Source organism: Xiphophorus couchianus, chromosome 16 (genome assembly GCF_001444195.1).
Source record: "Xiphophorus couchianus chromosome 16, X_couchianus-1.0, whole genome shotgun sequence".
In the NCBI taxonomy this organism is placed as follows: Eukaryota; Metazoa; Chordata; class Actinopteri; order Cyprinodontiformes; family Poeciliidae; genus Xiphophorus; species Xiphophorus couchianus.
In genome coordinates, this window is record NC_040243.1 from 8,356,304 (window position 1) to 8,378,859 (window position 22,556).

Genomic DNA, 22,556 nt, shown 5'->3' on the forward strand with positions numbered 1-22,556 from the left:
TAGAGCCTAATAATAATAATAAAAAAAAAACCCACAGGATGCAAAAGCTCATTTGACATTTAAGATAAAACAACTTTTATAGGTCCGTTATGTTTATCTTTTAATGCATACGTTAAGAAAAGTTCTGTGAAAAAGATGAAAATTGAAAGTATTGCACAGCATTTCACACAAGAGTTCGGCTGATGCTTTTTCCTCAACCCCATGCAACACAATAAAAAAATTTACTTACAGGATTTTTTAAATCTGATGCTCGCAGGACAAAAACTCTACTTTTTTCTTGTCTGTTATTTGAATTCAGAAGGCTTTGTTATAGTTCTGAAGAGTTGGATGTAATGACGCGCTTTTGATGCGTACCTCTGCTAGATGGTTGGAGTTAAGATTCCAATTGCTATGCACAACTGGATTTTCAAAGTCGGGACTTTCTCTTGAATGAATGCTTGGAATCTGCACTCTGGGGGTTAACAAGGAGGTCCCGCACTGTTTAACAATTCAGTCCATGCTTGCCCCACGTGACGACGCATGCAATAGGCCCTGCACTTGTTTATATCTCTGGATAAAGCATCCCACTGGCCGCAAATTAAGCATTCAGGCTCAGCATCCTTGTTGTGCTCCAGTATGACGTGTTTGGAGTACTAAAGCTGATCCTGCGCCATAGGTACACCATGATTGTGTTTTTGAGCTTCATGCACGACTTCTAAAGCTGTTAGATCCTTTGACTTGTCATGAATACACATAATTTGCACTTCATTTAATAACAAATCCCTTCTTTTCTTCAAATGAGGAACTGATTGATTGGAACTGATTGCGAAGTAGTCTCAACTACGATTTAGAAAATGGTGAGAAAAATGCAGTTTCTCTGTGATTGTGACTAGAAGAAAGGTCAAATTAATCAGAACAAATTTCAACATTTCTTGTGGAAACCGTATCACTTTAAATAAGGATGCTTTCACACCAGGATGGCCTGGCTAAATCTGTTTGATTGGGTGAGGATGCCGAAATATGTCACTACTTTACCAATTTAATTTGGTTCACCTTCACTCTGCACAATTGAAATTGCATCAAGCTTCCTGGACAATATCATGCAGATCCAACCACTACTAGTTTGCTGTGTTATCACAAGAAGCTGCCAAGTATGATCAGCCTATGGGCATGGCAAGGCATTTTGATGTACCAACAATTGTGTATTCATATTTAAATCATAGATAACTTAAATTAGATATTCTCCTAGTAAGAACTTAGCTTCTCTCTAGAAAGAAAGAATGCCTTGTGGGTAGATACAGCTGCAAACCCAATACAAATAAATAAAAAAACAAAGTCATTTGTCTAAGGAAGAATAATGTTTGAGACAGCTGACATTTTCATTGTGGATGGTAAAATGCCATTCTGCATATATGAAATATTGATTTTCACTATGTCGAAGTGATTCATGAATATCTTGTTGATTTTATCCTCATTGGCTAGTAAGGCACTGAATTGTCAGCAGGGTACTCTCTCTCTCTCAACAGTACATAAAAAACTTTAAAGATGTTAATCTCACATATTCTTGACGTAGAAAGTATGCCTGGCGTAATTTGTCGGCAAGTTCATCTATGTTTGGTGTTAAGCTTAAGTTAAATTAACAATTTCCTGCATCTGCTCACAAGAGCCACATAAATAGTTACTAAACTACTTTGTGTGTTCTAAACTAATCCAACACTAGCCATTTAAAATAGCTGCATTCATAGAATAGCCCAAACATTAATTCTGAGTCCTGGATCTAAGGCACAAATAACAGATAAAACATGCAATTCAGTGAGATCATGAGACAATCACCAATCACCTGGTGAGCCTGTCCACAGTAATTCACAAAAACCTGGAAGGAATAATTGTCCATCACTCAAAAGCAAAATCCAACAGTTTTTTGGTAATCTTTTTCAACCTAACTTCATATATTCCTCATAAAATATATAAATCTATATATACCCTTCTCTTTTTTTCCCCCATTCTCAAAAAATAAGCAACTGTGCTTAAGCTCAGTTGGCTGTATTCATCAGCTCAATACAGCCAGCAGCCATGTTCTCTTTCACATACTGAATGTTAAAATATTGGTATCAGATGAATTAATGGATCTTATCAAACAGAGAAAAACCAGATCATACACTTTAGAGAAAATTCCTCTTACAACACATTACATGCATAATTAAGCCTAAGATCTCAGTTAAGAGCTGAGAAGTGAATCTCTGAGGATGATCCAAAAAAAGACTCATGTCATATTCTATACAGGGTTTTAGCACTTAGCTCTCCGCTTTATAGTTGTTGTTCTAGGATATTAATGACAAAGAGGAAAACCAAGGCATGACTTTTCTATTTTTTATCATATTTCCTTTCTTTAATTAAACACATTTTATGCACATCACTGAAGAAGGGTCTATAAAAATGGCATGTAAACATGGAGATAATACTGCACCCTCATTGTGTCTTTGGCTAAAAATTGTCCCCGTCTTTGAACTTAATGCTGGCTTTTTTTGTGAAATACCAATGCATTGATTAATGTATATGGACTGATCTGAATTTTCTCTGAGTTTTGTTGCATCCCTTTGAATCATCCAAAGCCAGGCTCTTGAAATAACCATTATATGGACCTCTGCTCTCCTAGGGGCAGGCAATGATAGTGGCTGCATACAAATTAAGTATCAGCGAAGCAAAGGGGGAACACGGTGATTGAAACCACACTTGCATAATCATGCTTTTGGGTAGAAAAATAGCAAGTCATTAATTAAAATGACCATGTTTAATAAAGCACTGCACAGGTGTACCAGTTACAGATGAGAGATGGATGATAGGTAATGAACATTTAAATTAAAACTGTGGAGTTAGGACTTTGATCTAATTTATGAAAGAAGGATTAAATTCTGCTGCATTGTTTCAATTAAGGAAGGAGCAACAGAGTCAAAGATGCCAGCAGAATCGAGAAAAACTAATAGCTGAAGTTCCAAACGCTCTGAAGCAAAGCATAGAACAAGGAGCTGGTTTTTAACAGGCATCCAAAAATGGTTACACTGCAGTCAAATACAGATATAGTCAGTAACAACACTCAGGTTGCTTGTGGTCTTTAAACAGTGCTCTGCTGATACAGGGGTCAAAGTATGTCAAGAGGACCCTGTCTGTAGCAAGTTTTTGTTTGACCGCCAACATAAGCTAAACTGACAGTCTCTCGAACAATTCTTAATAAACTTGACTATCTTAGTGGTTCAGCAATTTCTGATGCTACGTTTGAATTTCAGTAAGTGGTCTTTACTACATCTAGATTCTCAAATGCATGGATTTTCTGCTATCTGATTGGGTGATTTGCCATTTGTGCTAATTGAACAAATATGTCTAATAAATTGGCCAGTAAATGCAGACTGACTTGATAAACAATTTTCTTCTGCCGAGGAAGCTCTGTGCATAGTACATATGAGGAATCTTTGTGGGTCATGAATGGACAAATTTATCAAAAGGTTTTAGCAGAGTGGAACCTGGCTGACAGGAGATACAATTACTCATATTGACCTATTTAGTGTCTAGATTGGTCATTTTGTTATTTATAACTGGGGGAAAATCTTCAGTGTCTCATCAGAGACTGATGTGTGTTCTACATCAAGCACTACCAAGTATGTAGTAAAGCTGTGGATCTCACACTCTGGTACTCGGACTTAATGTAGTCTAATAAGAATACATTTTGGTAGTAATTAATTATATGTTAATTTCAAATAGTAACTTCAGAATGATATCAAAACAATATTGTCAGAGCTGATGGGAAAACATATGAAACTAACAAAGGGCCATAATGAAAAAATTAAAAAGACTTGAAACTAGGACTGAGGTTCAATTTACAACAGCAACCCTAACAACAGAGGAAGGACTTAAAATGGAATCATTTACATGTTTACATTCATTAAAAGGACAGACCTAAATCCACATGAGAATTCATGAAAGTTCTGGAAAATTTGTGTCGACTGACGTTTACCATCCATTCTGACTGAATTAGAGTTATTTTGCCTTGTGGTATGCCTAAAAGGCTGAACACAAATGCATGCCGCTCTTTTCAATCATTTATTTGTCACACTGTAGAGTGACAAAATTAGAAAAAGTTCAAAGGGAGTGAATACTTTGGTAAAGAACTTAAGCTCTTTATAGAGTTATTGAGCAAAAGAGGATAATCTTATTCGACATTGCAATTGCATTTTGTACAAAAGGCAATGCTACCAATGAGCGAGAAACTGAAAGAAAATCCAAATGTTTATCTCTGAATGTTAATATCAATTATTTTAAAATGAACTGAAATGATTTTCCACACAACAGTGGATCCGAAAGCTATATTTTATTATGTTTCTCCTCAAAAATGAGGAACTGCGGATAGTGTATCAAAACTTTGTCTATATGAAGGAGTTAATTTGTTTTACAGGCTTACATAGATGTCAAATTAACAGCCCAATGCTCTCAATCCAATCTGAATATATTTCACTCTTCTTTCTACATTTAATTGGGGTAATAAATATTACTGCGTTGAAAGTTATACACAGTGATGGCAGTGTTTTGTTTACATTCATTAAACAATATCTTATCATGTGAAGCATGCTGATGAAGTTCAATAATTATGCTAACAGGGTTTGTTGTTGTATTTAAATTAATTATGTCTGGAAATAAATTCATTGTCATTGCATTGGTATGCATTTAATAGCCAAATAAATCTTACCTTTTTGGTTTCCCACCGTGTCACATTGGGAAGCAGAATAATTGTCCAAACCAAAATTAATGAAAATATTCAGCATTAAGAATGTCACATTAATTTTACAAAACATTATGCAAGCCCACAGGGTGTAGCATAAACCTGTGGAAAAAGAATGACTAAGTTATTTTGGGGCAGGGGAAAAACAGCTTCTGTTGATTTGTGAAACATTTTATGTGAAATAAATTAGGGTGAAAAGCTTGTTAATTTCCAAATAACATAGAACAGAGGTGCTGCTCCTACAGTTTTATGGTGGTTTGAACATTTGATAAGTACATCATCAGGGCGGGATGTTTGCACACAGTAGACCTACTAGGAAGACTGAGGGATCCCCAGAGAAATTGTACTTTTTGGGACATTTGGGAATGCTTTGGAGTCTTCCCAAAAGAGTTGGGGATAAGCGAGTTCTTGGTATGTTTACCGCTGTCTCCTCAACTAGGTTCAGCATAGTACCAAAACATGCATGAATGAATTATTAGTAAAAGGTTTAACTGAAAAGAATGTGTGTATTTGTCTAGTGAGAGTTTGAAACTGTTGGTTTAATGTCTATAAAAATGTTTTTCCTTATATAATTAAACTATAGTCCTAAAACTAAAAAAAAAGGAATACTCCAAAAGAATACTCCAAGCAACAAATGTAGCACCCAATACAAGAAGCTAGATATTAACCCCCTGTCGAAGTGAAGGTAGTACTCTGGGCAGGGCCTTGGGAATATTAGTACTCTCACTACTAAGCAATTAGTGGTTAAAAGGAGAACAGTTTTAATCTTTTATATTTATTTGTGATTTTTTAATTATGGCAGTGCCTCCAATAAATAAAAACTGTGAGAAGAATAATGAATTTCTGCTTTTAACCTTATGTATCTAATAATAAACTTAGGACAACTAAAATGTTTAATGTAAATAAAATGTAGTAAATAAAATATATTAGGACGTACAATAAAAATTAAATACAATTTATGATATGTTTCAACACAGGCAAAAGATTAAGGTATTATTAATATAAACAAAAACATTTTTTTACAGATTATCACATTCTAACAAGATAATTTCCCTTTAAATTCAGTTGCCATTTAAATAATAATATTTTACTGAAATAAAGAAAAAACAGTTGCAGGCCTGATATGCACCTTGTGTTTGACCAAAAACACAAATGGTCAGGTCACTTGAAACCGGGCAGAAAATAAATGCACATGTTTTAGTTTACTCACAAATCCTTTGGAGTTTGCTTAGATGTGAGGGATGGATGAGGCCTTATCCGTGACCATGCAGGTCCCACTCCACAGCTGAGTTGAAATTCACTTCACATCACAGGCCACATGGAGTTCACTGGGAAAATTCGTCCATTCAATCCACGGCAGACGTGTCCAGAGTATTCCTCTCGGTCTGTGTGATAAAGGTCTTCGTTTAATTTCACAAGTCTGGCTAAGGTTAGTAAATACTACATACAGTATACAATAGCTCGCGTAAAATGCTAATGCTAACTCGCGATTAGCGTTATGCAGTTCTAGCATTTCATTTATGCACAGAAATCATTTACATCAAATACTCACACATTCTAACTCTGCATCCACAGGTATTTTATGACCATTTCCTGCTTATTTAGCATGGTAGTCGAATCTAGCAAGCTAAGATGACCTTTTACTTGCCCCATTTAGGTCCCGCCCTCACACATATGATTGGACATTCGTTTTACATCAACCAACGAAATAGAAGAAAGTACATGATTGACTGCACAACAAGTTAGGTTGTAACCAGAAGACATTTTTTTACGTTTAAAACTAACTTGCGGCAAATAAACTGTATTTTACCCAAAATAAAAGACAAAACCGTTCATGGCTTAAATCATTTTTAAAACTATGAAAAATTTGTAACTATTAAGTTAACTAGATTTTATTGTGCATTTAACAAGTTGCAGCATTTTAAATTTACATTTGGTATATTTATTAAAACACCAATTACTACTTTTAATAGCAGTATATTTATATTTTAGCCTCATTTACCTGAAATTAATATTTTAGACAGGTTTACAAAGACAAAAGATCTTATGACATAAACATTCCAGTTGAAATTAAAATTCAAAAATACTTTATTGATCCCAAAGGTAAATTGGGAAATGAATAAAAGAAAGCAATTTAGCTGTTTAGTCACAATAGTACATGCAATGTTTGGTAAGCACCAAACACTTCACGTCCTCAGAAACATACTATCTCCACTTTGAACCATGGTGACAGCATTATCCTCTAAAAATGCTTTTGAGCAGTCTTCTCAAAAATAAAAAATAAAAAACATTGCTAAATCCTGACTGATAATTTGATCCAGTTTTTCATAAGACTAAAATATGGGAGATTTATTTTCACAAAAACTACACAGAAATGGTTAAAAGAAAGCAAGACAGATGTTCTGGAGTGGTCAAATCAAAGGCCCAATCTCAATGCAATAGAGAATTTGAGTCTGGACTTAAAAACAATTGTTCATACTTGCTCCCCAAGTAACCTGTCAAATGTACACCTGTTTTGTAAGGAGGAAAAAAATAATTGAGACATACACAAACTCAGTGCTGTAATTGAAGCAAAAAAAGCATCTAGGTGCACTAAAGGAGGTGGATATTTATGTAGTAATTTAGTGTACCTTTTATGTTTTTCACCAAATACATTATTCTAAGTTCCATAAAGTAAGGCATTTAGAAAAAAGTGCATGAGGTACCTGTTCAACTGCTGGATATAAGTGATGTCTAGCCAGATCAAATTGGAGCAGCTTAATTTAGACATGTAGACGTAGCAGAGACAAATGTTAGTATTAAAGTTCAACCCAAGCATCAAACTGGGAGAGAAGGGAAACGGCATCAGTAGCCCTCTAAGCAAAACTATTTGACTGTCAGTAGACAGCAGGAGGACCTTGCTCTTACATCCCCAGTCTCCACATGTCTTGTCTGCTTTATTCTACAATTGTGCTTTCATATAGGCAACAGTATTTAAATCTCAAATGTCATCAGCATGACAGGATGTGTTGCAAAATTTGGCGTGTTTCATTTTTTCTTGTGAGATTCTGCAAAGGGGTAAGTGTCTCAGCTGGCCACCGTTTGTTATCTCTGGCGTGTTGCCAGCATGATACAGTGCTCTGCACTTGGCTGATTTCATCACATTACTGGCCGACACACTTTAGTACCAAAGGGTAAATTAGCGGATACAGCCAGCCACTAAGTGTCTTACACCAGGCTTCACTTGCAGTGGACAAGGTGTTGCTCAGATTGACTTCTGGAAAAATTCTACCTTCTTGGATTAGTTTACAACCGTCAATAAACCCACGCACTGAGCCAGTTGAAGTTTGGTTGTGACATTGAGGTCCTGAGTATACGGTCATTACTGGTTTGCCTTAGTTGTTGTGGAAAGCAAATAACTGTCATTGTCACAGGTTCTTAAAATGATTACAATGGCTAACTTGACTATTATACTCTAAAAAGAAATAAAGTTGTAAGACCCAATTTGAAAACATAGGAAATTGCAATGCAGGAACACAACTGCACTCTGTGCACCATGAGTTCTTGACTTTGATAAATATTTCTAAATCTGTGTTTTGTATTACAATATTTTGCAATTTTAACAAGAAATATGTCACCTTTATTTGGTATGTGCATAACAGAAACATCATGTTACAACTGTCATGAAATGATAACACAGAAATGAGAGTGATATTTATTAAATACAATGACAATGTAATTCTAAGTAGTCTATAATTATATTTTTAAATTAAGTCTGAGCTGACAAAGAGCAAATGATATGAATCTGTGCAATGCACCACTTTAATAACCAGGGGCAGCATTGAGTACGGCATCTAGTGACAATACTTTTGCATGACCACATAAATACAACCATGGCTTAAAATGTATATCATAAAAAAAAAATCCCCATGGTTTAAACACTTAACATGAATGAAAAATGATCTATGTTTCAGCCATGCATATTTTGTACATCTAAAACATAATTAATGTAAATTAATTACAAAATGTATAATATGCTGCATAGGATTTGAAACGCTTTGTCCGCCACAATTGTTTACATTTAATAAGATGGTACAATAGTTTTTGCTTTGTTCATGTTGACTCACACATGGAACTAACAGGCATTTGCTCATCAGAACAGACCTAAAGTGTAAAATGACTCAATACAATAATTGTCCATTTTAGTGAATGACCTGAATGGAGGGCAAAGGGTGTCTTAACACAGTGAGATGTACCCATGGATGTCTGTGGCTCAGGTGGAGAACGTGTTTACAGATAGCTGTTAGCATCCTTAACCCATTAAAGACTCTTGCAACAATAGGTGAAACCTTTTTATTTCACTTATATTGCTGTAGGTGTGAGTGTTCAAGGGTTAAATGTTGGTGAATGAACCAGCAGTATTATTAAGTGTTGTGTAACTAGAAAGCAACAAAAGCTGCATTCATGTAGTCTGTTTAGTCAGCTAGAAATGCCTGTATTTTTTAAGTTAACAAACAAGCATATAAGCAATTATTTAAAACCAAAGAAGGGGGTTAAGTAGGTGTATCATAAGAGACATGTTTAAAATATTGTGAAAAGTTTGATGCTGTTGATGAAAGTATCAAACACTGAAAAAAGTCCAGACCATATGTAACCCGCAATTAGTAAAGGACTTTTATTTTTGCGGGGCCACTTCCTGTGTTGCACAAACTCTACTAGCTTATTTAAAGTCCCGCCTGCAGTGCGCAGTAAAAGATCCTCACCTGTTCCACTGTGATTGTGGCTTGCTGTTGGCGTCTTCCTCAAGAATTCCTCCAAAAATCTTTGAACCTATTGATTTGATTGCTGGGTGAGTTTGTTATTTGTTAACAGTATTACTTTTTCATGTGGTACTTCTGCTCGATTGCTCATTGGAGCGTTGTTTTATTAGAATCACTGGCATTGTTTACCTGGACCGTCACCAGGATTCTGTTAGTGCTGATTGTGGCTCAGTACGCCCCACTCTCTTCAACAAGGTAACTTGTTGCTGAATTTTGTGCGTGTTGTGACACATTTACATTGATGCTGAGGCACTGAAGTTTAAGATAAAATTGATCAGAACAGAACACAATATCAACACTTAAGTTGATATTGCGCAGTTTATTTATTTATTTTCCTTCCCTCACTCTGCTTGAGTATTTGACAATTAATTTATTTTTCTTGATTGATATTTTGGAAGTGCACTTTAACTTTAGCACTTTAACTTTAAATTGATTAGTTTGAAATATGATACTTTTTGTTTTATTTTATTTAAATTATGGTTAATTTAACCTGATTGAAATGTTTGTCTAATAACTAAGAATCTAATTATTGCATTTGCATTTAGTATGCATAACCTAGATGTTTAAATTTAATAATTATTTCCTTTGTATTATATTTGTACATAATTGTTTTTGATAAAACACTTAATGGGTTTTCTGACCTTTTAGGTCAGGTTTTTTTTTTCCGTCGGATCAGATCCTCATCTGGATCGAAAGATGGCGAGCTAAGAATGGACTATGGACTTTATGATTTGGAAAACAATTTATTCTGAGTCAATTCTCATGTGTCTCATTGTGTTGTTGTAATTGTATGTTTTTTTTTTTTTATTCAAATCACTTAATATATATTCACCAAAACTAAAAGCACTGCCTCCTGTTTTTTTCACACCTCAGGCTCCTTAAAGGCCACTCTTCTGATGCTGCTTTTGTAGCCGCAGTTAGCTGCTTAGTCCATAACTGTTACACATACAAGTACAAACAATAAGGAAAACCTTGGGAGAAAGACAAAGCATGAGAGCACAACTTAAGATCCAATGATGAGTGAAATAAACAGACCTGTTTAAAAATGCAGAGGAATGTAGTAATCAATTGACCTGGGAACCAGGTAAGTTCAATAAACTGCATTGCAGATAAGTGGGGATATAAATTATAGAGCTGAGGGGAAGTAAATAATGAACACTGAATGAATACAAAGGGGAACTAAAAGCACAAAAGAATCCACTTAATGAAAAGCTTAAGATTTCCTCTAAAATAATAACTAACACACAAAGAACAGAACAGAAGTAAGGTTCATGGCTAAAGCACAAGAGTGAACAAAATACAGAACACTATGTTACTGTATGTCAATACCAGAACACATAGTATTAGGATTATGAACAACATTTTTTATTTAATTTTCCTTTGTGATCAATAAAGTATTTTTCAATTTGAATTGTGTTAGTAAAACTAATGTTTGGATTAAAAATGAAACTGTTTCCAAAGAAATTGTGGAATAAGAAATTGGGAAAACTATCATGCCTAGCTGTTCCCAATGCAATCCTAGGCCTTACGAGAACTTGTTTTTCCAGAACATTTACACATGCAATCCTCACCCTCTCATTTTCCTCTTTTTAACAATATCTTTTGAGGTTCATTCTGTCTCAGAAGTCTAATTATTGGATCCTGCCAACGGGAGCCCACCAGTCTGACTACAGCCCGAGCTTCCACACAAACACCCCACCCACCGAACCCAGCCCATCCAGTCCACTTTATTTTACATCTGTGTATGTGGCAAAATGTAATATTGTGATGAATATGGGTGTGTATAAGGTGCATTAAAATTGGGGTTGTGGCTGAGGTGTTCAGGTAAGGAATAAGGGAGATTCTGAGAGCAGAATTGTCTGTAGAGCATTAAAATTAAAGTTCAGGATGGGATCAAAGTACTAGGGGGCTTATCACTGCATGGTGCAACACTCATCATCCCATAACTTAATTTCTATCACAGAATTCTGGATAGATATTCTTGAATCTGAATGTTACACTGAAGTTCATTATTATTAAAAGGAGAAATGAACATCGAAATAGTGTTTGCTGCTCTTGTTTATCTATTGGTTTGATGGCATTGTATCGAATTATTGTATTGGCCAAAAAGCAGAGATACCTAGCTGCTGGATTCTTGGATCCAAAACATTGACTAATGTGCTTAAATTTGTGTTTTTGATTTACAGTGATGCAAGTGCACCCTAATTCCAAAAAATTGGCATCTAATGTTGATTTGTTTAGTCTTTGACTTGAACAATGTGTGAGTTACTACAGGCAGGTTTGAAGGGTTTCCATCGCCAAGCATGGCAGATAGCATTTAGTATCTGCCAGGGCAATGCAGTGTAGAAATAAGACAGCATCTTCAGATTGCATATGCAGTGCAGTGACAAAAAAACCCATTATGTCCGTCTTCTCATTATAAGAATTTTTCTTGGACAGAATATTTTTGATGGCCTGCAGCTCCACCACCATATTTCACCACATCCCAAAGTGAAAAATTAAATTGAACACACTCGCCCGCTCCACTGATCAAAGCAACAAATCAGATTTACACTGTTCTGATCAAGCCTCCCCTGCTACCCAGAACAACCTGACATCTAATGAGACCGGGGATTTAAAAGATGCCTCTCCCACAGTCAGACACAATGTGTAAAAAACAAGAAAAGGAAAAGTAATCAGAGAATCTAAGGTTGTTTTTTTTCATTTGAGCTTAACAAAACTTTCACTAATGCTCAGAAAGCAAAAAAAAAAACATATTTGGCTTTTGGCCCCATTGGTGGTCGAGTTTGACAACCTGGATTTCAGAGAAAAAAACCATATAAATGCCCAGTTGGGTTTGTGGGTAAAATCTGAAAATGTCTTTTGAAATTAAAGTCCTTAAAGTTGAAACAACATATTTTGAGAATCAACTTTAATTTCAAACATATTTAGATTTTTACGATTCTGTTTTAAAAATCAACAGAATTTTGCAAAATAAAAGGAATTTACATTTTTGCAATAAAAAATACAGACTATTGATCTTAATCTTATACTATGGGACCCAGTATAAAGCGAGGTGCATAGAGATTCCAAATTTTGAAAATACTTCTAAATCTACACAATAAAAAAACAATATGGTAACTGGAACTCAAAACCCTCAAAAAAAATGTTGCAAAGCATACAAAACAATGATGCACAGACAATTAAAACATGGTATGCTGAATGTAACTAAATTCAAGAATCTAAATGGTAAAGCCTCAAATGCTTCTGTTTCTGCCCTTCTATAAAATGTTAAAGCTCTTTGATCCTCTCTCCAGGGCCAGGTTGTCCTGAGGACAAGGTTATGATTTAGAAAGGAACTCATGTTTGCCATCTGTGCTCTAAACCTCCACAACAGCTACTCCCTTGACAATGTTGAGCATCAATATTTTGCAGCCCATCACTTTAGTTATTTTGCAGTTTCTCATATTCACTGTTTTTTGACTTCGTGCAGGACTTAACCTGTTTGCCTTTAGTTTGGTTTTATGTATTATAGTGAATACTATGCTACAGATATAGAATAGAAGTACTTTATTCATCCCAGCAGGGAAATTACTTCGCAGTTACAGCATAGAGACAAGACAAGAGACAAGACACAATAGCAATGTCCGGGTGTTTAGTCTGGAATTTGGCTGTGTCAGAGCTGATGACATCACAGGCCACCGCTGCATCAGCCGATGGGGGAATGTAAACAGCGATCAAAATGGCGGACGTAAACTCCCTCGGTAAATAACACGGCCGCATTCCCACAGCCAGAAGTTCAATGTCCGGGCTACAAATCTGTTCCTTCACGTTAACATGGCCGGGATTACACCACCTCTCACTCACATAAGTGCAATCCCGCCGCCCCTCTTCTTCCGACTCTTGGAAAAGTCCCTGTCCCCCGCACCAAGGAAAATCCAGGAACCTCCACGCTGTAGTCCGGAATAAGCGAGTGTAGCCAGGTTTCCGCGAAGCAGAAGATACTGCACTCCGAGTACTCCTTCTGGGTCCTAACCAGCGCCGTGAGTTCGTCTGTCCAATTTACCAAAGACCTCACGTTCCCCACAATAATCGCCAGTAACGCTGGCCTGCGCCGTCTCTTCTTCTACCTCCGTTTAACTCCAGACCCGCAGCCCCGTCATCTCCTCCGGAACCACAGGCCCGTCTCCGGGCAGCAGCAGAGGCCCTCTCAGCGCAATCAGCCGTTCACGCGAGCAAACAATGCCGCTACTCCGCTGGGCGAGGTTCTCCGCCACCAAGAGCATAAAAAGTAGCAGACGAACGCGGAGAACATCGACAGAACCACATCCAGCCATTGTGGAAGCCCAACTGATGATCCATGGGTTCTTCAAGCACGGATCATTAATCGGTTATAGCAAATATACACAGACAAATACACACGACGGGAGCTGCGTCTGCAGGCAGCCAGCTGCGCCGGCGCCATCTTGACGTGCCCCATAGATATGAGCTATACAGTAGATGGGCTCGAATTTCACACAGTAAATACAACACAATGTACACAAAGTATCTTAGGTCTTAAGAGAGCTTCTATTGTGACAAAATGTTAGGAATAGTGAGGAGCACTGTTAATGATCTTAAGAGTTTCTTAAACCTGTAGCTCGACGCTTGGGGAGAGCGAGATGGATGTTAGTGATGTGATGAGGGTGTCCTGTTAGCTTTCCAGTTCCCAAAATCACACAGTAAAAAAACAAACAAGTTTTTATAATTATTAAAAAAAACACTTATAAAAGAACGTGTGTGGGACGGTTGAGAAGGGAAAGATGGTGTAAAAAAAACAATAGTAAGAAAAGATGTTCTCTGTAATATGGTTATGGAGCTCTTTTGCATACTTCCCCATTTTACGTTGACTGTTTCACAGATAAAAACAAGTTCCTACAAGCAGGCAATCACAGTGAACTGCTAAAATATGATGATCCACATTTATAATTATTATGAAATACATGACGTAGTAAAATGACCACCATAACGAGAAGCCGTGACAAATTATAATAATGATGAGGATGTAAATAAGGCGCAATCAAACACGTTGATGCTGTGTGGCAATTAATTTCACTTTGCATAGTTTCTCCATTATTCAGCAACTTCACTTGCTGAAAATAACTGTCATACTCATAATTGTATGAACCAGCCAGTATCTTTTAGCTCACTTTCTGACATTGGAAATGATCTATTTTATATTGATTAACACAACAAAAATGATCTTTATGGTTACATAGGAAGCATCATTTCATACATTTTTTGTATCCCATCCTCATCCTGTGGACTTTGAGCCACTGCGCCTTATTTTTACTGTTAATCTCTCTTACTATGAAGTGAATGTGCCAACAATGACTACATAAAAGTTCTGATGGAAATTCACTGCACATATTGTTGTTAAAAATAGCTACTGAGCAACAGCAGTGTCATGAAACTAATTTCTTATTTTATCATTAACAATTGGAGTTTGAAAAGTAATTATCATTTATCTCCTTTACCAAAATGAAATGACAAAAAAATGGACATATTTTTGGCTCAGATTTTAGTACTCCAAAAAAACTGTAGGTTAGCTCTTTTGTTGGAAGCAAAACTGTGTGCGGTTACTCCCTTTGGTATCTGAGTTGAAAATGCTCATAGCTCTTAGTTTGATGTTCATTATTTGCCAAGAGGATAAATACAGAGGTCAAATTTGTGTGGGTGCGCGTGTGTGTGCAAAGGAAGCCTGGTTTAATAAGAAATTCCCCTCAGAAAAGTTTGTTCTCATTTTAAACCAAATTTCATGACAACAATTTAGAGCCTCTAATGGGTTCTGTTGCACTTCATTTAGCATACTCTATAGAGCCTATTAGGATTTCCTATTTACAGTTATGACCTTTGTAACCAAGACAGTGACAAGGTGAGCAGCAAGGTGACAATGCTTCAAAATGTATTCAGGTTTCAGAGTGCAATTTATATAGCTTGTGCTATATAAGTTTTTCAGCCACAAAATAACTGTTCCTGTTTTTCTGACAGGTAACACAGTTTTGAGAAAATTTCAATTCAACTGACCACTTTTGACTAGGTTTTCTTTTTTTTTACTTTTTCTTTTCAGACAAGTATATTAGCTCCCACCCCCTTTTCATCTGACACATTGAAATGCAATCACATCCAACAGCTTGGGTGTCGTCTTTAGATTAGGATTCACATCAGTTTTACTTGATTCCCTTGCCTTATCACAAACAAATCCTGACAAGCAGTGCATCTTAATTGTAGTCATGGAGTCAAAGTAGATTTGGTGTTCCAGCCTCTATAGCAATGCTTTTCAACACTGATCCTCAAGGCACACTGCCCTGCATGTTTTAGAGGTTTCTCTGCTTTTACACACCCGATTCAGAAGATTCAGAAAATGCCTATTAATCAGCCACCAATTTAAATCAGCTGAGCTGGACTAGTAAAATATGTAAAACATGCAGGTTCATGTGTCTTGAGGATCAGGATTGAAAAACACAAACTACAGAGCAGAATTTAAGCTATCTAGGAACACAAAATATAAACTATGTGTTTTTTTTATTTAAAGGGGATTGTGCAGAACTCTTTCTGGACAGTTTGTGCTTCCAATTGGCTCTGTACTACTCTTAGATTAAAATGTAGGGAACAATAAGGAAAATACTGTAGATGCAGAAGGAATTCTTGAGCTGAAAAGTATAGTACTTTAAACTTCCTTCAAGCATTTTAAAATAATTCAGATTGTTATAACCAGGAAAGGTCACTTTACAAACTGTATTCCTAAACCAATACCCACTCTTTTGCATAGTAATATAATAATATATAAAATTAAATTTTATATAATTTATCAATTATTTAATAATACATGTAAAAAAAATACAAATAATTATTTATATAAATAATTGTCTTTAAATGTTTATGCATTTAAGTAATTTAACTACCAACAGCTTGGTCTAAAAATTTTCAACAAATTTTAGAGTCAGAAGGGGAAATTTTATCATTAGAGTTAGATAATGTTTTGAAAATATTCAACACAGAACAAAAAATAAATAAATATGCAACAGCAAGGGAACAAGTGAGACAAGCCACCACTAATGGAAACACACACTGCAATGGTTTCCTTTACAAGTTTTTAAACCATTTGGAAACATTCTGTGCATGCTTGTGTACCTGAAGAGAAATCATGTCTGCGCAGGGAAACGTGCAAACTCTATCACAGAAAAACCCTGGCAAAGATTGAATTTGAAGAGCTTCCTGATGTGTAACAATGTACCATTGTGCAAACACAAAAAACGTAAAGCATTTCCAGCATCGGAAAAGATGAAAACAAGGTTACAATCATCTAAACAGAAGCACTTATGGAGTGTGGAAGGTTAGACTGTCGAACAAAAAAAGACTGGAGATGAAATTGAGTTTACTCATTATTTGGGGAGCAATTTTATAATTGCATAGTTTCAACATAGCAGTGGATCACAGGTGAAAGGTAAATATTTCATTGTACATCAAAGTAAGTCAACTATGTGTGATCAAGATGTGTTTTTAAAAATGTTCATGAATAGAGTCACTTCTGCAAGAGCTTGGCAACAATGTTCAAATTGTTTGGGCATTATTTTTTGATTTCATCAAATAAATATGATGACAATGACTCAGAGAACTTGCAATAAATATATGTTTTATTTTTTACTTTGAACGTTTATATTTTCCAATTACCAACTTAGTTCTTGCAATGCTACAATGGCAATATCAGTGAAGCTGAGCCCAATACAATGCGCATTCAGGAGCACCAGCTTGTTTACTCAGTCCGTTTTCTAGTTTTGGATTGGCAAAATGTTCAGCATTGAGCCACTTGTACTAACAGAACTTGTCATTCACTGAAACACGACTACAAACTGCAATCCCTACTAATCTCACACACAGTTAAATAAGGAAAACAATTTTAGAAAATATACTGCAGTATAAGAGAACAAAACCAACATTTATAAGGTTTTATTCAGAATTTGTGAGCCCTGCTCTTATGAAACTCTGCAGCTAAAAATTACTACTATTGCTTCACACCCACATTTGCAAGCTGCAGTAAACAAACAGGTAACATTTTCTTGATGGGTTATCCTCCTTTCCTTTGAGCTGAGTGGGTTTAGATGTGCGTGCGCACCCGTGCGCACACAGCGCGTGTGTGTGTCGAGGTGAGAGTGAGTGAGTGTTTTGTTACTGCTCAACTGAAAGAGCTGTTTGTGCTGATAAATTACAGTTAACTACTGCCACATTAACTGTTAATTTACATGCAAGTGATAAATGTTTGTGTGTAATTTACAATTACCATTGTAAATCCAACATGAATTTTACGACCATTCCTGACTTTGTTGTGTGTCTGTGCCGACAGCTTCAGGGAAAGGGCCTGTCTTATCTTATTTTCTTGCTTTGAGTCGATGCTCATCCCATTCTTGGTATGTCTAGTTGGCATAAAATTTTCAGAATTGTTTTTTTTTTTTTTTTCGAGACACACTAAAGATTTCAGTCGTGCAAAATTAATTAATTTTCTTCTAATCTCCATTTTCAAGGGGGTTTTGTAAAATTGAATTTTTTGAGCCTTAGATCATGTTATAATGATATTACCTCATCAAAAACATACCTGGAGTGTCGCAAAGAGAAGGAGCTTCTTAAAGAGACAAAGGCCAATTTCAAGGTGTCAAATTTCCAAGTCAACTTTTTTCTAAGTTATGCTTGACATATACAGCATTTTTATAACAAACTGAAAGTAACACAGTTTCTATGTGCCTGGAAAGGACATAAAACTGCCCTTTAAAACTATGTTAATGGTTTGTCTGTTGTGAACTTGTGGTCCAACAGTTTCCTCAGGAAAATGTCTGGTCTTACCATCTACCTGCAAAGGCCAAGTAATCAAGTCAGAAAAATGCAAATTTATAAACAAAAAGCATTCAACAGCATTCAATGCCAACTATTGTGGGTCCCTTAAAAAAGAAAGAAATGCTGCTGGGCTCATTCTGTCAGCACAACCACCCTAAAACCGCTATAAAGGAAATCCACTATGATTGCAGAGACTATGGTTTATATACATATTTCCCTATTTCTTTGTGAAGTAAAGGAATGGGAATAGAATAGGTGGGATTTTGCATAACCTGCACAGAATGGCTGCTTATATCTTCTCTTGTATGCCTCCCTTGGATCTCTGCAGTGGCAGCTGCAAAAATGAGTCAATTCATTTCGTGTGGGTCAATATCCAGACAATTTTAGCTAGTGATGTATTCTCACTGGTGTTGCCGAGCATTCCTCAATTGTCATTGCCCTCCCAGCTCAATAACTTTGAACGATTGTCCTGGACAAGGTCAGTCCTCAGTCACTGTGTCCCAGTAGTTTCCGGGTGATCATAGGGAAGCCACAGGCAGCTGGAAAACACTAAAGGAAGATATGTTTTGTGTGTCACAGCAAAGAAGCTTGATTTGAACAAACAGTCCTCAGGAAGATATAGACAAAGACCTCCTTTTAACTTTATTTAATGAGATATCCACAAGTAAAAATGATAGTACTATGAAACTCTGATAATATTGTTGAGATACAGTTCCTTTCTCCTCACCCTATAAACCAAGCTTTGTTAGTTTGACCTGACAGGAAATTGTTTGTAGAGCTCCTAAAATGGCATGAGATTCTGCTCAGACAAACACAGGGCTCAGTTATTTATTTGTTGTTCATGCTTATTGTAAACACTCAGTCTGTTATTGTAAACACTCAGCTCTGGAAATAAAAAAGGGGATACAATCAAATTGTAAGAAAATTTAAGTGATTCATTAGCAAACACCAACTTAAGCCTGGCTTTTCACTGAAACTACTACTGTTAAGTCTCACAGTGCAGCAAGGCTACAGAGTAACTGAAACCTTAAAAGTCTTAGCCCGAGCTCTTGTCTGCAACCTATCTGCATGGATGCTGCCATGTCAAGATAATGTTTTCTGACAGAAAACAAAATTTGGAGATGTGAGAATTTATTCCTTAATGGGATTCAATGTAGAAACTAAATTATCAGTGTTGCATCGAGTCATCAGCTTCCCATCAAATCTGACAATTTTAATCGTTTTCTATATAATATTACCTGCGATGTGATCATTCACTCCATCCAACCCTCCAGCCATCTATTATAGACCCAATTTATTCTACTGAGGGTACTGTTCACTCAGAAATGTCTGGAACAGCAGCAACATTGCAAAACAGACAACACAAGTAGGACAAATTGAGGATCTGTTCAATTGAAACTGCTTATAATGCAATAATCTCAATAGATGAAAAGCAAGCTATCATTAAAAATTAATTATAAACAATAAATTGTTCAGCAAATCCTCCTTAGCTAAACATATAGGCGTCATTAGACCTTAAATCTTATGCTGAAGCCTCAGACGTTTTGTGAGTAGCTCCTAATCTCATATACATACATCTCAATACAATGCTTATATTATTGGCTACAGCCAATGAGATTAATTTTTGAAAGAAACACATGGCTACTTTACATTACCATCACAATACACCATTTTCCATAATCCAGATTCAAGCCAGTAATGGGCTATTGGGAAATAAACCCTGACCAAGACCTGTAATATGCTTTTTTTATTATTACGTTTTGCTTATCGGGGTTGGATCATAGAGGGCAGCAGCCTAAGAGGGAAGGCCCAGATTCCTCTCCCCCGAGCAACTTAGGCCAGCTCCTCTGGGGGTATCCCACGGTCTTTCCAGGCCAGCCATATAACAAAGTCCCTCCAGCGGGTATTTACGCATGATTTGATTCCACTGCAATTCTGGGTTCACAGAGAACTCTATGACAAAGGCTTAAAAGACAGAAGCTCATAACCTTACCAAAAAAAGGGACAAAAGTTGAAAACTTTTCAAAATATATATATTTCTAGCTAGATAAGCCAGACAAAAGTTCTCTTTAGTCTGCACACCTTCTCAGTATTACCAGTTGGCAGCCAATGCTTGCGGGTGCAGTGAAATTCAACAGCCTTCGCTGACTCCCTCAGGTAGCTCATTAGATAAAACTTTGAGTTCTGTTTTCTTCTCCATAATGGAATATTTGATAGCTAAGCATACCTATGAAATATATCAATGTTAATCTTCTTACCTTGCAAAAGGTTTAAATCCGCAAATTCTAAGGGCTGCCAGTACATACGATTCCAGTCTCCTTTACTCATCAAAAGCTATACAATAATATGACAAGTTTTGGTTTGCATCATTTCCTGTTTGTGCATCTAACCGGACGGCACCTTATGATATTTTTTACAGAGAAATGACCTAAATAAGACCAATAGTTTGGCGCAGTCAGATGCTTTTTGAAGAGGATCTTACTGTGCCTATTTGCATAGGGGCAATATAGTAACTTTAAACCTAGAGGAAACTGGTTCCAAACTCCAAACTTTCAAATTCCAAATCTTAAAGAGCGTTTTTAACACTTGATAGTCCAGTAGAATCAGATTGACTTCAAGACAAAAATTTTAACATTTGTAAAAATCTTACCTCATGCGATTCGCTTTCACACTGCGCTATGTCAAATAAACCAAACCCTTCAAGCAGTCTGTTTACCCTCTCATATGTGGTAGCGCTGCACCGAGAACCACGGAAGAAAACATGAAGACTTCTGACTTCCTCCTTCACAAAATGTAGACAAAAATGAAGTAGCATCAAATTTTAGCAGTTGTTGAATTTATCTGTTGGTTTTGACATCAGACCATGAGCCATCACTCAAGCGACACTGAGAATTTGTGTTGCTCGTATTTACCCAGAATTCCCTCTGCTATTATCCACTTTCTGCTTTTGAACCAACCTCCAGTTCACCTGGCATTCACATACATAATCGTTCTGCACCAGAGGTACCTTCAACCCAACTGAGACCTAGGTTTCTAGCCAGACCAAAGTTCACTGTTTTGGGCCGCATCAGAGTTCAGTTACGCATTCACACCTCCTCAAACAAATCTGACTTTTTAGGCAAACAGACTAGAGTTCAACTAAAGCAGATTAACAGGGCTGACATGAATGCCCCCTTAATGAAATTCACGCAGGCAGACTTCTGTGTTTATTCCTACTCAGATTGAAAAGTGAATATTGGATGGAGAAAGCAACATCAGAATTTGTGATCTCAAGACATAACCTATGATTGACACCATTTGCACTCTAGAATTGAATCCAAATTTTGTCCTAACTTAGAGGAAGATGGTAGTTCATTAATACAGTATGCCTCAAAGCAAAGCCCCAGTTAATCATCCATGCAGCTGCAGCATATCTGTTTCATTCCAACTTAAAGCAAGTCTGTAACAAATCTTAAAAATTGACTTTGCCAATAGTGTTTGCTGTCTATCACTCTGCAGTAGACGACGAGTGAAAGCCCAGATTTTATTTCTTTCTTTTAATTAAAACCTCCCCTAGGGTTAACTATTTTATGCATGTACTGCAGCAGTGTATCACACTGTGATAATAAAGATGAATGACTGGATGTGGATGGTGTGCATTACAATTGACATACCAATTACTCTTGTTGTAAAATTTATTTTAAAATATGAAGGAGATGACTGAAGGAAGCAAAATGCTGGGAATAACCAGGGACAAACATTTAGCAGCCTCCCACCACAAAACGTCAACTATGCTCCAAGGTCTATACCAGAGTTGGTTTCTTGTGTGGAAGACCACTCTAAAAATGTGATGCAGAACTTCTACTGCAGTGAAAATAAGAGAGGTAGAAGAATGGCCCAGAAAACTAACCTTGTTGCTTGGAAAAGGTTACTGCAATAGAAAGACACCTCATGATTAACACAATATACAGTGATATGAGAGCTTGTGCTGCTCAGAATTCACATTTTATTGGAGAGCCAGATGATTTTTTGCGTTTAACAGCAGAACCTTAGACACCAGCAGCTGCATTTATAATTAAGAAATAAGGTAAAGGGTAGGGAGAAAGGCAAATCCCCAGTTAATGATTTGATTCCACAGTAAGAGGATTGGGAAAACTACATAGATTTTACTGGCGTTTTCT

At 36.4% G+C, this 22,556-nt stretch overlaps 2 long non-coding RNA genes across 2 annotated transcripts in view; one reads left to right on the forward strand and one right to left on the reverse strand.

Annotated features, from left to right (window-relative positions):
- LOC114159556 (uncharacterized) overlaps positions 1–6,093 on the reverse strand; it is a 20,381-nt gene extending 14,288 nt beyond the window's left edge. Inside the window, exon 1 of the long non-coding RNA XR_003598616.1 lies at positions 5,961–6,093. This is a non-coding gene — a long non-coding RNA (uncharacterized LOC114159556). The remainder of the gene's footprint in view (positions 1–5,960) is intronic.
- LOC114159557 (uncharacterized) lies at positions 5,994–22,432 on the forward strand. The gene is made up of 3 exons (XR_003598617.1): positions 5,994–6,133; positions 11,157–11,165; positions 22,421–22,432. It is a non-coding gene; the product is annotated as an uncharacterized LOC114159557 (long non-coding RNA).
- Positions 22,433–22,556: the final 124 nt, after the last annotated feature.